This window comes from Narcine bancroftii, chromosome 8, assembly GCF_036971445.1.
Source record: "Narcine bancroftii isolate sNarBan1 chromosome 8, sNarBan1.hap1, whole genome shotgun sequence".
In the NCBI taxonomy this organism is placed as follows: domain Eukaryota; kingdom Metazoa; phylum Chordata; class Chondrichthyes; order Torpediniformes; family Narcinidae; genus Narcine; species Narcine bancroftii.
In genome coordinates, this window is record NC_091476.1 from 48,597,772 (window position 1) to 48,611,052 (window position 13,281).

A 13,281-nucleotide genomic window follows, 5' to 3' on the forward strand; every position below is an offset into this window, starting at 1 on the left:
GTCCCTGCAGTATTCATTGTTATCTTTATCCTACATTCCTTTCAAGCAAAGTGTCATTTGCATTAAAAGGCCATTCATTTAAATAATCTTAATAGGATTTATATGCACAAAATGGAAGCGATAGCTTTTCCACACAATGATTCACAACACAAAAATGTAATTACCGTAACTGGAACCTATTTTTTCCCCTTCTGTCGTATGCTCTTCACATGCGTCATAAAGTTAAACTTTTACATTTAATTACTGCTGTAGAATTACCTCATCTCTCTGAAATGTTGAGAAATGCAGAATTCCAACAGCATTATGATCACAAGAAGTTCTAAATTTTCAACCAACAACCAATTAATTTATAATTCACAACAAGGAAAACAGCATTAAAATAGCACAAGAGAAACTTGTCTGTGAACTACTCTTTGCAGATGATGCCGCTTTAGTTGCCCATTCAGAGCCAGCTCTTCAGCGCTTGACATCCTGTTTTGCGGAAACTGCCAAAATGTTTGGCCTGGAAGTCAGTCTGAAGAAAACGGAGGTCCTCCATCGGCCAGCTCCCCACCATGACTACCAGCCCCCCCACATCTCCATCGGGCACACAAAACTCAAAATGGTCAACCAGTTTACCTATCTCGGCTGCACCACTTCATCAGATGCAAGGATCGACAACGAGATAGACAACAGACTCGCCAAGGCAAATAGCGCCTTTGGAAGACTACACAAAAGAGTCTGGAAAAACAACCAACTGAAAAACCTCACAAAGATAAGCGTATACAGAGCCGTTGTCATACCCACACTCCTGTTCGGCTCCAAATCATGGGTCCTCTACCGGCATCACCTACGGCTCCTAGAACGCTTCCACCAGCGTTGTCTTCGCTCCATCCTCAACATTCATTGGAGCGACTTCATCCCTAACATCGAAGTACTCGAGATGGCAGAGGCCGACAGCATCGAGTCCACGCTGTTGAAGATCCAGCTGCGCTGGGTGGGTCACGTCTCCAGAATGGAGGACCATCGCCTTCCCAAGATCGTGTTATATGGCGAGCTCTCCACAGGCCACCGTGACAGAGGTGCACCAAAGAAGAGGTACAAGGACTGCCTAAAGAAATCTCTTGGTGCCTGTCACATTGACCACCGCCAGTGGGCTGATATCGCCTCAAACCGTGCATCTTGGCGCCTCACAGTTCGGCGGGCAGCAACCTCCTTTGAAGAAGACCGCAGAGCCCACCTCACTGACAAAAGACAAAGGAGGAAAAACCCAACACCCAACCCCAACCAACCCATTTTCCCCTGCAACCGCTGCAACCGTGTCTGCCTGTCCCGCATCGGACTTGTCAGCCACAATCGAGCCTGCAGCTGACGTGGACATTTACCCCCTCCATAAATCTTCGTTCGCGAAGCCAAGCCAAAGATTAAAAATATTACACCAGGCAGAAGTCCAGAATAGGAAGTCAGTGAACCTTTAGCAAGATTCAGTCCAATCTTAATAGCATTAGAGAGCTAAAACTAAAAAACTTGCAAAATGAACTTCCTGCATTTCCAACCTGTCACCTCGATCACGTTCTTTAATTTTCACAAATAGTCCATCTCCAATCCTAATTCTACACATATAACCAAATTCCAGGCCTACATCAGCAGCACCAGATTTTTGTAATATTCTCTGCAACACCTCATCAATATTTTTTGCTGACTGAAATTGCCAGAGTCCATCCACTTTCTTGCATAAAACTTTAGTGCAAAAGAAGCTGCTGACACCCCAAAACTCCTGGTCAAGCACAAAAGGTCATAAATAGCCCAAATCTGAATTAAGAAACAGAAAATCCTGGAAGTACTCAGGCCATTTTTAAATTAAGATGCACCAGAAGAGGTTGTTGTTCAGAATAGGTTCAATGGGTTCAAAGAGAATCAAGACTGGACACGTGTTATGAACAATAGGTACAGAGGGGAATTCACAAAAAGGGCACACACTCACACAGACAAATGGACACAAGAAAAGAGGGTTCAACTTCTTCAATACCCACCACCCATGGGTACAGTATACCAACAAATGAGGCTTTAACTACTTCAGCACCCACCACCCGCAGGCATTGTAAACCACGCAACAAATAAACAAGTACATACACATTAACCTTGTCTCAAGTGTAGCCCCTGCTAGGGATCCAAGACAGCCCACTGCAGTTAGCCTGGAGCTCAGCATCAGGGATTGGGTCATTGCAGCCCTGGGCCTCTGGAGCGGCCTATGCTTCAGGGATGGTTTGAAGGCAGCAGCAAAGAGAAACAGACAGACAGACTACACGTGCTCAGATTTTTCCATCCATGGCTTGTCCACGTGGCATGCGATGACCAATCATGCGTCACCCTCACCTGTGGGCAGATGCAACTGTCAACAGGCCAATCACACATCAGTTGTCAGGGCCAATCATGCAGGTGGGCAGATCTAATCCTTGATTGGCAGGTGAGGGGACTTCTGATTAGACTCCAGTCAGAGAAGTCACATGACCCTCCACAATCCCACCAAGTTCCAGACGGAGAGGCTACATAACCCTCCATGAACTACACATTACTCCAGTAATTTCTTGTACATGCTTGGTCCTCTAACATTGAATTTTATATTGTTACTCACTCACATCTTGTAGTCTGAAAACCTTGACTGTCTACAGTCTCTACAACCTTTGGGTTATTGTTTATCTCCCTCCTCACCCCAAGTCTGTGTCCTACCCCACATCTTAAAAAGTGCCTTTGACAATCTTTGCAGTAATAACTTAATCTGATGAGGGAATGATCCTCCTAGGAAAGCTCAGTTAGGCTCGTGGGGCATGATCTGGCTCTCACAAAAGCATGCTGGCTCTCTCCAAGAAAACTATGCTTCTTTCGCCATTTTCAATCCTCTGGTACTTCTCCTACAGCCAAGAAGGATGCAAAGATAATTGCCAATGCCCCAGCAATCCTGTCCCTCATATCCTGTAGTAACCTGGATATATCTTAGCCTGGGGACTTGGGTTTCCAAATATTTTTAAAAGATCCACACTTCCTCTTTCTTAACCTTGCCACCTGCGCTACACTGACCTCGCATACACCAAGGTCCCTCTCAAGTATTCATTTAGGACATCCACTATTTCCTCTGCCTCCACATACATGCTCCCTACTTTATTCCAATCGGTCCTATCCTCAATCTGGTCACCCTTCTGTTCTTCACTATGCTTTAGATTTCCTTTATCCTATTTGCCAAGGTCTCGTCATCCTCCCTTCTAACTTGCTCAAACCCTTTCTTAAGTTCCTTCCTGGCTATATCATTCATGAGCTTTTGCTTCCTTAACTCTATGTACACTTCCTCCTTCCTCTTGACTAGCTGTCCCACCTTTATCTTACCATTTTTTCTCCGTCTCAGTGAAACAAACCTATCCAGGGCACCAATCAAGTGCTCCCTACAATAGCATCCACATTTTTACAGTGCATTTCTACAAGAATATTTGTTCCCAATTTACTGTCCCAAATCCCATCATAATTAGCCTTTACCAAATTAAACAATTTCTAATTTTGTCTCCTCCTATCCTTGTACATAGCTATGAGAGATTTGTCACTGGAACAGTTCATTACCCAGTACCTGATCCAGTATGGCCTCTCCTCTAGTTAGTGCCTACATACTGTGTCAGGAATCCTTCTTGGATACATCTTAAAAATTATGCCCCATCTGAAACTTTTTCACAAAGGGGACACCATTCAATGAGGGAGGTTAAAGTCTCCTACAACCACAACCCTGTTATTTTTGCTCCTTTCCAATATCTGACCTGATCTGCTCCACAGTGAACCGTTTATATTTGGAGTAGAACTTATTGATAGAATACTCCCCCAAGAAAAATGAAAAAGAAAAGCAATCAGAACAAGACAGAATGAAGACACAATAGCAAAAATTTCATGAACAACAACTCGGTCTTATCCCATGGAACTTTTCCAGAACTAAATTTCAGCAAGGATTTGAAGTAATACTTTGAAGAGTTAGAGGCAGTAGTCTGGAACTCACAGGTTGAAATATTGGCATCGCACTCATCACATTTAAATGCTACTCAGACATACTGGAAGAACAAAAATTGCAAGGCTCTGAATATGGTGCATGAAAGTGGGATTAGGTTCCAGAGCTTTTTTTGGCAAAGATGGCAAAGAATTTATTAAGATTCTGTAAACAAAAATAATCCATTACCATGGTAATTTCCATTTGTATAATGTCTGATGATTACTGCAAAATGGTTCCTGCAAATCAACTACAGAGAATTACATTTAATCTGTGAATATATCTTATTCTTGAATAAATTATGCAATAAGAAAGTTACCCATTCTAGGTGTTCCATCAAATTAAAACTTCAAACTTTTTGTAGCATTCAATGCCTACTTTTAAAACTAATTTAAATTGAATTCATAATTAGGTGCTTTAAACAATCAATGATTTTAAATTAAGAGTTGACTACATAATATATAGAACAGAATTGAGATGATTTCGTGGGTACAATAATTTCTCTGTGCTCAGTTACCAATTCAACATCTCCCAAAGGGATAATTAGAAAATCATTCAATGCATCCAGGCAGTGCTTATAGGATTTCATCATTATCAACTATTCACACAGCAGAAATTTATAAGACAGATGCTGAATATCTGCTAATATGACCATTTCTGAAGAAGTCACATCCCATAAATTGGTAGCTAAACCCAAATCTGTAAATCTGACTAATGTTGCAAAATGATCATAAATATTGTGTCTTTAAATGACAACCTCCATCCAGTCTGGCATTCCAATTGAGATTGTTTTCTATAGCAACCCAGAATAAATCTTGTCAAGCCCTGGGCCAGATACAATTGTAACATTTTGTCAGGTATATGATTAGGAAATGTTTAGAAAGATGCAGACCAAATGGAGGCAAATGGGACCAACTACAGAATGGACAGGTTGGGCCGAAGGGCCTGTTTCCATGATGTAAAGCTCGATGACTTGTGCTTCTCAATAATATCTCATATCCCTCTTTCTTGATCCTCACCTACTCCAGATTATTTACTTATTCCTCCCCAAACTCACAATCTTGCACTTCCTTCCCCTTGGTGAATACAGTAAGTTTACCAGAATGTGGGAGAATAAAATAGGATCAGAGAAGGATTTGTGCAAATGGATGCTTGAATGTCGGTGAAGGATCAGGAACGATAGGGCCTATTTTCTTGCTGTGTGATTCAATGAGAGGATGCCACATCCATAGGTGTGAAACAGTTCAATAAACAATTATTTATGTATTTAATAATCTATGGATTTGAAGATGCATTTTTAAAAATACACAAATGGGTGGCAAATAAATAATTGATTTCCAAACAAATATCAATATATTAAAAGCCATAATCAATGGGCATTGGGACAAGGGGTACAAATTCTTCCAAGGTTAACCATCTTCAAACACAAGTCTTCCGAGACATTCAAAGCTGTGAAATTCTTACAGCACTCGAAAGGCATGAAAAGAGCCGCACTATTTATACTTTTATGCACAGACAACTTCAAGAGATTCCTTATTTTCCTTAATTAACTTCAGATCCTTCAATTGCAAGCCTTCAACCCACAAGCTGCTGCACAATTGCACAATGATGTCAGAATAACACCTGTGTGACAAGTACAGGTATATCCCACTTTATGAACACTCGCTTTACGCAAATTCGCTTTTACGAAGAAACCTGTGTTCACTTTTATGAAAAAATGTGGCAAAAGCAGCGAGCCATTAGAGGTTGTGCATGCATCCTGAGGCTGTGTGCGTACTCCAAGCAGCTCTTCCTCGCTCTCCTACATCCCACTTTCCTGTACCTTCCACCACCCCAACCTCCAAAGACTCAGCCCAACCTGTAAAGTAGAAATAATATGTGCACAGTGTAGTGTATTTATCATGTCATTCCTGATTTTAATAAATGCTAGTGTCATTTTAGGTTTTGTGTTACTTGACATGATTTGTTGGGTTTTTTCTGGGTCTGGGAACGCTCAAAATGTTTTCCCATAGAAATCAATGGTAATCATTTCTTCGTTTTACACCATTTCAGCTTACGAAAAGTTCCACAGGAACGCTCTAGTTTTCTAAAGCGGGGTATACCTGTACTTACATTTATAAAGTCTTAACTGATAAAATATCTCAAGACACAAATGGACAAACTAGAGGCCACATCAAAGTTTGTAAGAGGGTAATCAAAAAGGTTACTTAGAGGGATGTGTCAAGGAACGACTTACAGAAAGGAGGTGGAGGAGGGAGGGAGACGATGAGACTGCACAGTATAGACCTTTCAGCCCAGTGTTGTCTTCTTTTTTGGCTTGGCTTCGCGGACGAAGATTTATGGAGGGGGTAAATGTCCACGTCAGCTGCAGGCTCGTTTGTGGCTGACAAGTCCGATGCGGGACAGGCAGACACGGTTGCAGCGGTTGCAGGGGAAAATGGGTTGGTTGGGGTTGGGTGTTGGGTTTTTCCACCTTTGCCTTTTGTCAGTGAGGTGGGCTCTGCGGTCTTCTTCAAAGGAAGTTGCTGCCCGCCAAACTGTGAGGCGCCAAGATGCACGGTTTGAGGCGATGTCAGCCCACTGGCAGTGGTCAATGCGGCAGGCACCAAGAGATTTCTTTAGGCAGTCCTTGTACCTTTTCTTTGGTGCACCTCTGTCACGGTGGCCAGAGGAGAGCTCGCCATATAACACGATCTTGGGAAGGCGATGGTCCTCCATTTTGGAGACGTGACCCACCCAGCGCAGCTGGATCTTCAGCAGTGTGGACTGGATGCTGTCCACCTCTGCCATCTCGAGTAATTCGACGTTAGGGATGAAAGCGCTCCAATGAATGTTGAGGATGGAGCGGAGACAACGCTGGTGGAAGCGTTCTAGGAGCCGTAGGTGATGCCGGTAGAGGACCCATGATTCGGAGCCGAACAGGAGTGTGGGTATGACAACGGCTCTGTATACGCTTATCTTTGTGAGGTTTTTCAGTTGGTTGTTTTTCCAGACTCTTTTGTGTAGTCTTCCAAAGGCGCTATTTGCCTTGGCGAGTCTGTTGTCTATCTCGTTGTCGATCCTTGCATCTGATGAAGTGGTGCAGCCGAGATAGGTAAACTGGTTGACCGTTTTGAGTTTTATGTGCCCGATGGAGATGTGGGGGGGCTGGTAGTCATGGTGGGGAGCTGGCTGATGGAGGACCTCAGTTTTCTTCAGGCTGACTTCCAGGCCAAACATTTTGGCAGTTTCCGCAAAACAGGACGTCAAGCGCTGAAGAGCTGGCTCTGAATGGGCAACTAAAGTGCCATCGTCTGCAAAGAGTAGTTCACGGACAAGTTTCTCTTGTGTCTTGGTGTGAGCTTGCAGGCGCCTCAGATTGAAGAGACTGCCATCCATGCGGTACCGGATGTAAACAGCGTCTTCATTGTTGAGGTCTTTCATGGCTTGGTTCAGCATCATGCTGAAGAAGATTGAAAAGAGGGTTGGTGCGAGAACACAGCCTTGCTTCACGCCATTGTTAATGGAGAAGGGTTCAGAGAGCTCATTGCTGTATCTGACCCGACCTTGTTGGTTTTCGTGCAGTTGGATAATCATGTTGAGGAACTTTGGGGGGCATCTGATGCGCTCTAGTATTTGCCAAAGCCCTTTCCTGCTCACGGTGTAGAAGGCTTTGGTGAGGTCAACAAAGGTGATGTAGAGTCCTTTGTTTTTATTTCTTGGAGCTGTCTGAGGGCAAAGACCATGTCAGTAGTTCCTCTGTTTGCGCGAAAGCAGCACTGTGATTCTGTGAGAATATTCTCGGCGACACTAGGTATTATTCTATTTAGGAGAATCCTAGCAAAGATTTTGCCTGCAATGGAGAGCAGCGTGATTCCCCTGTAGTTTGAGCAGTCTGATTTCTCGCCTTTGTTTTTGTACAGGGTGATGATGGTGGCATCACGAAGGTCCTGAGGCAGTTTTCCTTGGTCCCAATAAAGCTTGAAAAACTCATGCAGTTTGACATGCAGAGTTTTGCCGCCAGCCATCCAGACCTCTGGGGGGATTCCATCCATACCTGCTGCTTTGCCATTTTTCAGTTGTTCGATTGCCTTATATGTCTCATCCTGGGTGAGGACCTCATCCAGCTCTAGCCTTAGGGGCTGTTGAGGGAGCTGGAGCAGGGCGGAATCTTGGACTGAGCGGTTGGCACTGAAAAGAGATTGGAAGTGTTCTGACCATCGGTTGAGGATGGAGATCTTGTCGCTGAGGAGGACTTTGCCGTCTGAGCTGCACAGCGGGCTTTGGACTTGGGGTGAGGGGCCATACACAGCCTTGAGAGCCTCGTAGAAACCCCTGAAGTCGCCAATGCCAACATAATAACCTACTTTAACAATTGCCTAGAATATCCCTAATGTATAACCCTCCATTTTTCTCTGTTCTACGTACTTATTTAATTGTCTCTTAGAAGATCCAATTGTACCTTCCACTATTGTTGCTGGCAGTGCAATCCATGCGTGAAAAACTTACTTCTTACATCTCACCTGTACTTACTTCCAAGCAACTTAAAATGAATGCATCCTTGTGCTTGCCAATTCAGCCCTGAGATCGTCTGGCCATCCATACGATCAATGCCTCCTATCATCTTGTACACCGCTCATCCTCCGATGCTCCAAAGAGAATAGCTCAAATTCACTCAATGTATTCCAAGGTGTGCTCTCCAATCCAGGCACTATCCTTGGAAATCTCCTCTGCACTTTCTCTATAGCATTGACTCCTTTCCTGTAATGCGGTGTCCAGAACCAAACACTATATTCCAAGAGAGGTTGAACCAAGGTCTTGTAGAGCACAACATTACTTCACAGCTCTTGAACTCGATCCCATGGTTAATGAAAGACAACACAACACGCGCCCTCTTTACACTTTCAACCTGTGCGACAGCTTTGTGTGTCATATGGACACAGACCTCTCAAGTTTTCCTCAAACAGCTCAGATTCTTCCCATTAACATTGTATTCTGCCTTCAAATCTGACAGCGATACAAACCACCTCACACTTTTCTGGATTAACTCCATCTGCCACTTTTGCAATCATCCAGACTATCCATCATACCAGCCACTATCTTGTCATTAACAAATTTTTAACCCACCCTTCCACTTTCCCATCAGGTCAGTTATAAAAATCACAAACAGATCCCTGAAAAACACCACATGTCACTGACCTCCATGCAGATAATTGAGATTGGGGTAGTGGGGGAGGGGGTAGAGAGAAGAGAGATGGAATGTGCAATGGGGCTGTGGAAGATTGACCAGAGAATGGATGGGGACTGGGAAAGTGGAGAGAAACCAACCAAGGCCAGAGGCAGACCGAGCGATGGGCATTGGGGTGCCTGCATTCATTCTATCCCTCTATGCCTTATTCATTCAAATGCCTTTCAAGTTTTTCAACTGTTTTTTCCTCCTGCGCCTGCTCTGACACCTCATTCCAGATATTAACCTGCTCTGGCACCTCATTCCAGATACTAACCTGCTCTGGCACCTCATTCCAGATACTAACTACACTTCCTGTGAAATTTTACCCCTCAGGACCTCTTTAAACCTCCGTCTCACCATAAACCCATGCTCCCTAATTTTCAACATCCCTATCAAGGTTTCCATCCTATTTTTGCCTCTCATTGTTTAATATACCTTTATCATGTCATCTTGTAACTCAAACCCTGCAATCCAGGCAAAATCCTTATGAATATTTTCTCCTTCTTCTTTAGAGTAAATCACATCTTTTCTGTTGTGTGGCTACCAGAACTTTACTCAATGCCTCAGCCAATGAGGGCAAGGGTGCTTTCTTCACGACCATGTTTTGCTGCTTTCTGAGAATTATGTATTTGACCCCTTGGTCTCTTTGTTCAACAATGCTCCCCAGTACCCTCAGCATTAATTTTGTATGACCCGGTCTTGTATAGCTTTGTAAAATGGCTAATGACACAAATGTACGTTAAATTCCATCAGCCATTTTCTTGCCCACTTTCCCATTTGTGCTAGATCCTGTTGTAAGCTTATACAAACTTCTTCACTGCACTGCTAATTTTGGTTTCATTGACAACATTGATCATTCTGCCTGCATTCACATCCATTTTTTAGAAATTAACAGTGGACTCATCAGAGGCACAACACTGGTCACGGGATTCAAATTTGAAAATGACCCCTCTAATACTTACTCCTCTCAGCACACCAATTTTGTATCCAAATGGCTAATTCATCCTGACTCCAATGAAATCAAACCTTCCAGACCAGCCTATCACCTTGTCAAAGGCCTTGCTAAAGTTCATGTATACAACATCTACTACCCCATCCTCATCAATCCTCAGTGGTCTCTTCAAAACACTCAAATTTGCAAGTCATGATACAAAACCATGCTGACTATCCATTTGCTTGATGCTCTTCTTAAATAGCAGCCATCTCTCTGTCTTCCAATATATTACTTTTGGCTAAGAAAGATACAAATATTACTGCCAAGGCTCCATCAATTTCTTACCCCTGCTTCCTACAATGTTCAAGGACACATCTGGTCAGGATGCAGAGATTTATCCACTTTTTGCATTTCAATTCCTGCAACAAACCAAAGATTATGACTTTATCCCACAACACATGCAATAAACTCTTAAGCTACCATTATTTGTCAAGAATCTTCCTTATCTGCTTAGAGCCTGTTGTGTTGAAGACTAGGTTTGAAGAGAATCAACATGTTAGGAACAGTGGTCATTATTTATATACAGGGGAATTCACAAAAAGGGCACACACTGACCAGACTAACCTACACAGGACACAGGCACGGTATACTGAGAAATGAGGGTTTAACTTCTTCAGTACCCACAGGCACGGTATAAACGTGTAACTAGATGAGAACATACACATGAACCTGATCTCCAGTGCTGCCGCTGCTTGGGATCGGGGATGGGCCCATTGCAGTAGGCCTTCCAGGGCTGCTTGTGGCTCGCACCTTGGAGTTCAGCAATGGTCACAACTAATGAACACATACACAATAATACACATTTCCACTGTCTTTACTATTCAACTCGTGAAGGGGGGAGGGCACGAGGGGGAAGGAGGGGGCGAGGGATGGAGAGAACATGGTACTTTTTCAATGTAAGACATCCACGTGACCTGCCAGGGCCAATCGTGCATCTGCCTGACCAGTGGGAAGCTCTAATCATTGATTGGCACCTGGAGGATGAATCACTGGTCAGCTGCCAGGGCCAATGACACATTAGCCTCAAAGATCAGCAAATCCAAGCCTTGATTGGCAGATGAGGTGACTTCCAGACTAGACTCCAGACAAGAGAGGTCACATGACCCTCCACAATCCACACTACAGAGCTTTATGAAAACAACCTGTGAGTTCTCAAATTGATAGACTTGAGTGTTTGAACTCTGAGTCTGATATGTGGCACATTTGCAGTGGAAACAAAAGGGCTGAAGATCAACCATGTCCTACATGCTGTACAGTAAAGACGGAAAATTTGAAGCAGCCAAAGTGTGAAGTGGGTGGCGATCCAGTACTAGCTAGTATTGATTAAATTATTTGGTATTATGGAGTAACAATTGTCAATAAATCTCAAATTGCTAACATGAACAATACAATTCCTGCCACAGACAACAGTATCAGCAGTTGAATGCTCTGAATCTCAATGCTCATTTAATTGAAAAGAAAAGCAGGTAGTAGAATTGATTGCCCAAGTTTCAAGGTTTTCAGGTGGCCATTACTTGGATATCCTGGCATAATTAATCAAATCAGTACATCCTCCACCTCACATTGTGGCAAATTCAGCGATAAATGACTGTCTAGAATCTTGGAGGATCCAGTAGATTTCACTCATGAAAAATCCCATAATTTGTATGACATCAACTTCTGTTGCAGCACAACTTTTGTGGATAAATACATTCTTCTTTCCAAAATTAAGATGGCTACTCACCAGTTACAAGAATGCTATTTAGATGAGAGAAAAAGCAGCCTGGCAATCCATTGTCACACTCCTATCCTTTAAATGCTCCCTTGTTTGTGCAGAAATGAATATCTAATCCTATGTAAGATAAATTCTCAGTCCAAAAAATGGTAAAGCTTAATTCCTGTTTAAACATGAAAGCAAAAACATACATTGAGATGAGAATATGGCAAGGAATGTAAATTGTCTTAGATAATTTTAAAACCTACTTCAATACATTAACACCAATGCAAGCAGTCCTTTGTTACTTCACCCACGCATTTCGGCAATCCTGCGTCATACTTCCTCACAGCACTCAAGATCAATTGACAGATCTTCCGATACATCAGCTTTCACACCTCCACAAAAGTCCAAAACAATAAAATCAGTTCAACCTAGCATTGTACAAAATGCATCATACTCCAAAAGAATCCCAAAGCCTGCTCGCTGTAACAGAGCATTTATTGCAAATTAAATTGAAAGCATGTAATTTAATATATACATGGAGGATGATTTACAGTCACAAGCAGATTAGCTTTGTTTCAACAAATTCATAATCAATTGTATTAATCCATTCGTTTGCAATAAGGCATTTATTAATTTCTAACTGGAAAAGAAAAACATACACTGATCTAGTTAAAGATTTTAAATTATTCAAAATCATAGATGGGTGCCAAAAAATTATAATTTTAAAACACTTGGAATGAATGTCACTGGAGAACTATTTGTTTTCTATTTACAAAGGTCCATAGCAAATTATAGCATGGATGGGAGCTAATACATCTCTACATGTCTGACAGTTTCTCTCAAGAGTAATTCAAAATTCTAACAAAATCAAAACGCTGGAAGTATTCAGGCCAAAAAATATCTGGGAAGAGAGAAGTTTTAAGTCAAAGATCCTCCATCAGAAATGGAAAGGAGAAAGGACAAGCGTGGGAAGTTGCAGGGTGGTTGCTTCAATGTTTTTTTCTTTTTCTATCTCTAACTATTGTTTCTGAAAGTAACTGTAACCTTGGTCCTCAACCTGCCACAGACATCCATCTCTTTGGCATTTTGTATTTTGACTATAATCACAGCATCTGCAGTTTCATGTTTCACCCTATTCCCCCTTCCTCTCTTTACAACTTTGTTCCCTTCTCATTTTTCCCATTCTGATAAAGGGTCCTAGATCTGCAATGTGGATTAATTTGCTCCACACATGGTTTCTGCCTGATATGCACAGCACCACCAGCATGTCATGATGATACATGAGAGTTTACACATGTACAATTTACAGATGCATCAAAATTCTTACTTGCAGCACCCACCATGGTAAATGACAATGTGGCAAAAGAGATCATCAGTTT

At 42.5% G+C, this 13,281-nt stretch overlaps 1 protein-coding gene across 2 annotated transcripts in view; it reads right to left on the bottom strand.

The window, feature by feature from the left end:
• The window catches only part of rps6kal (ribosomal protein S6 kinase a, like), a 147,462-nt gene that overhangs the window by 124,366 nt on the left and 9,815 nt on the right, over positions 1-13,281 (bottom strand). The window contains exon 1 of one of the 2 annotated variants that reach the window (XM_069893641.1): positions 10,489-10,544. The exons of the other annotated variant lie outside the window; for it this stretch is intronic. The gene's annotated coding sequence lies outside the window, so the exon portion shown is untranslated. Of the gene's footprint in view, positions 1-10,488; positions 10,545-13,281 lie in introns of those variants that run through there. 2 annotated transcript variants of the gene reach the window in all.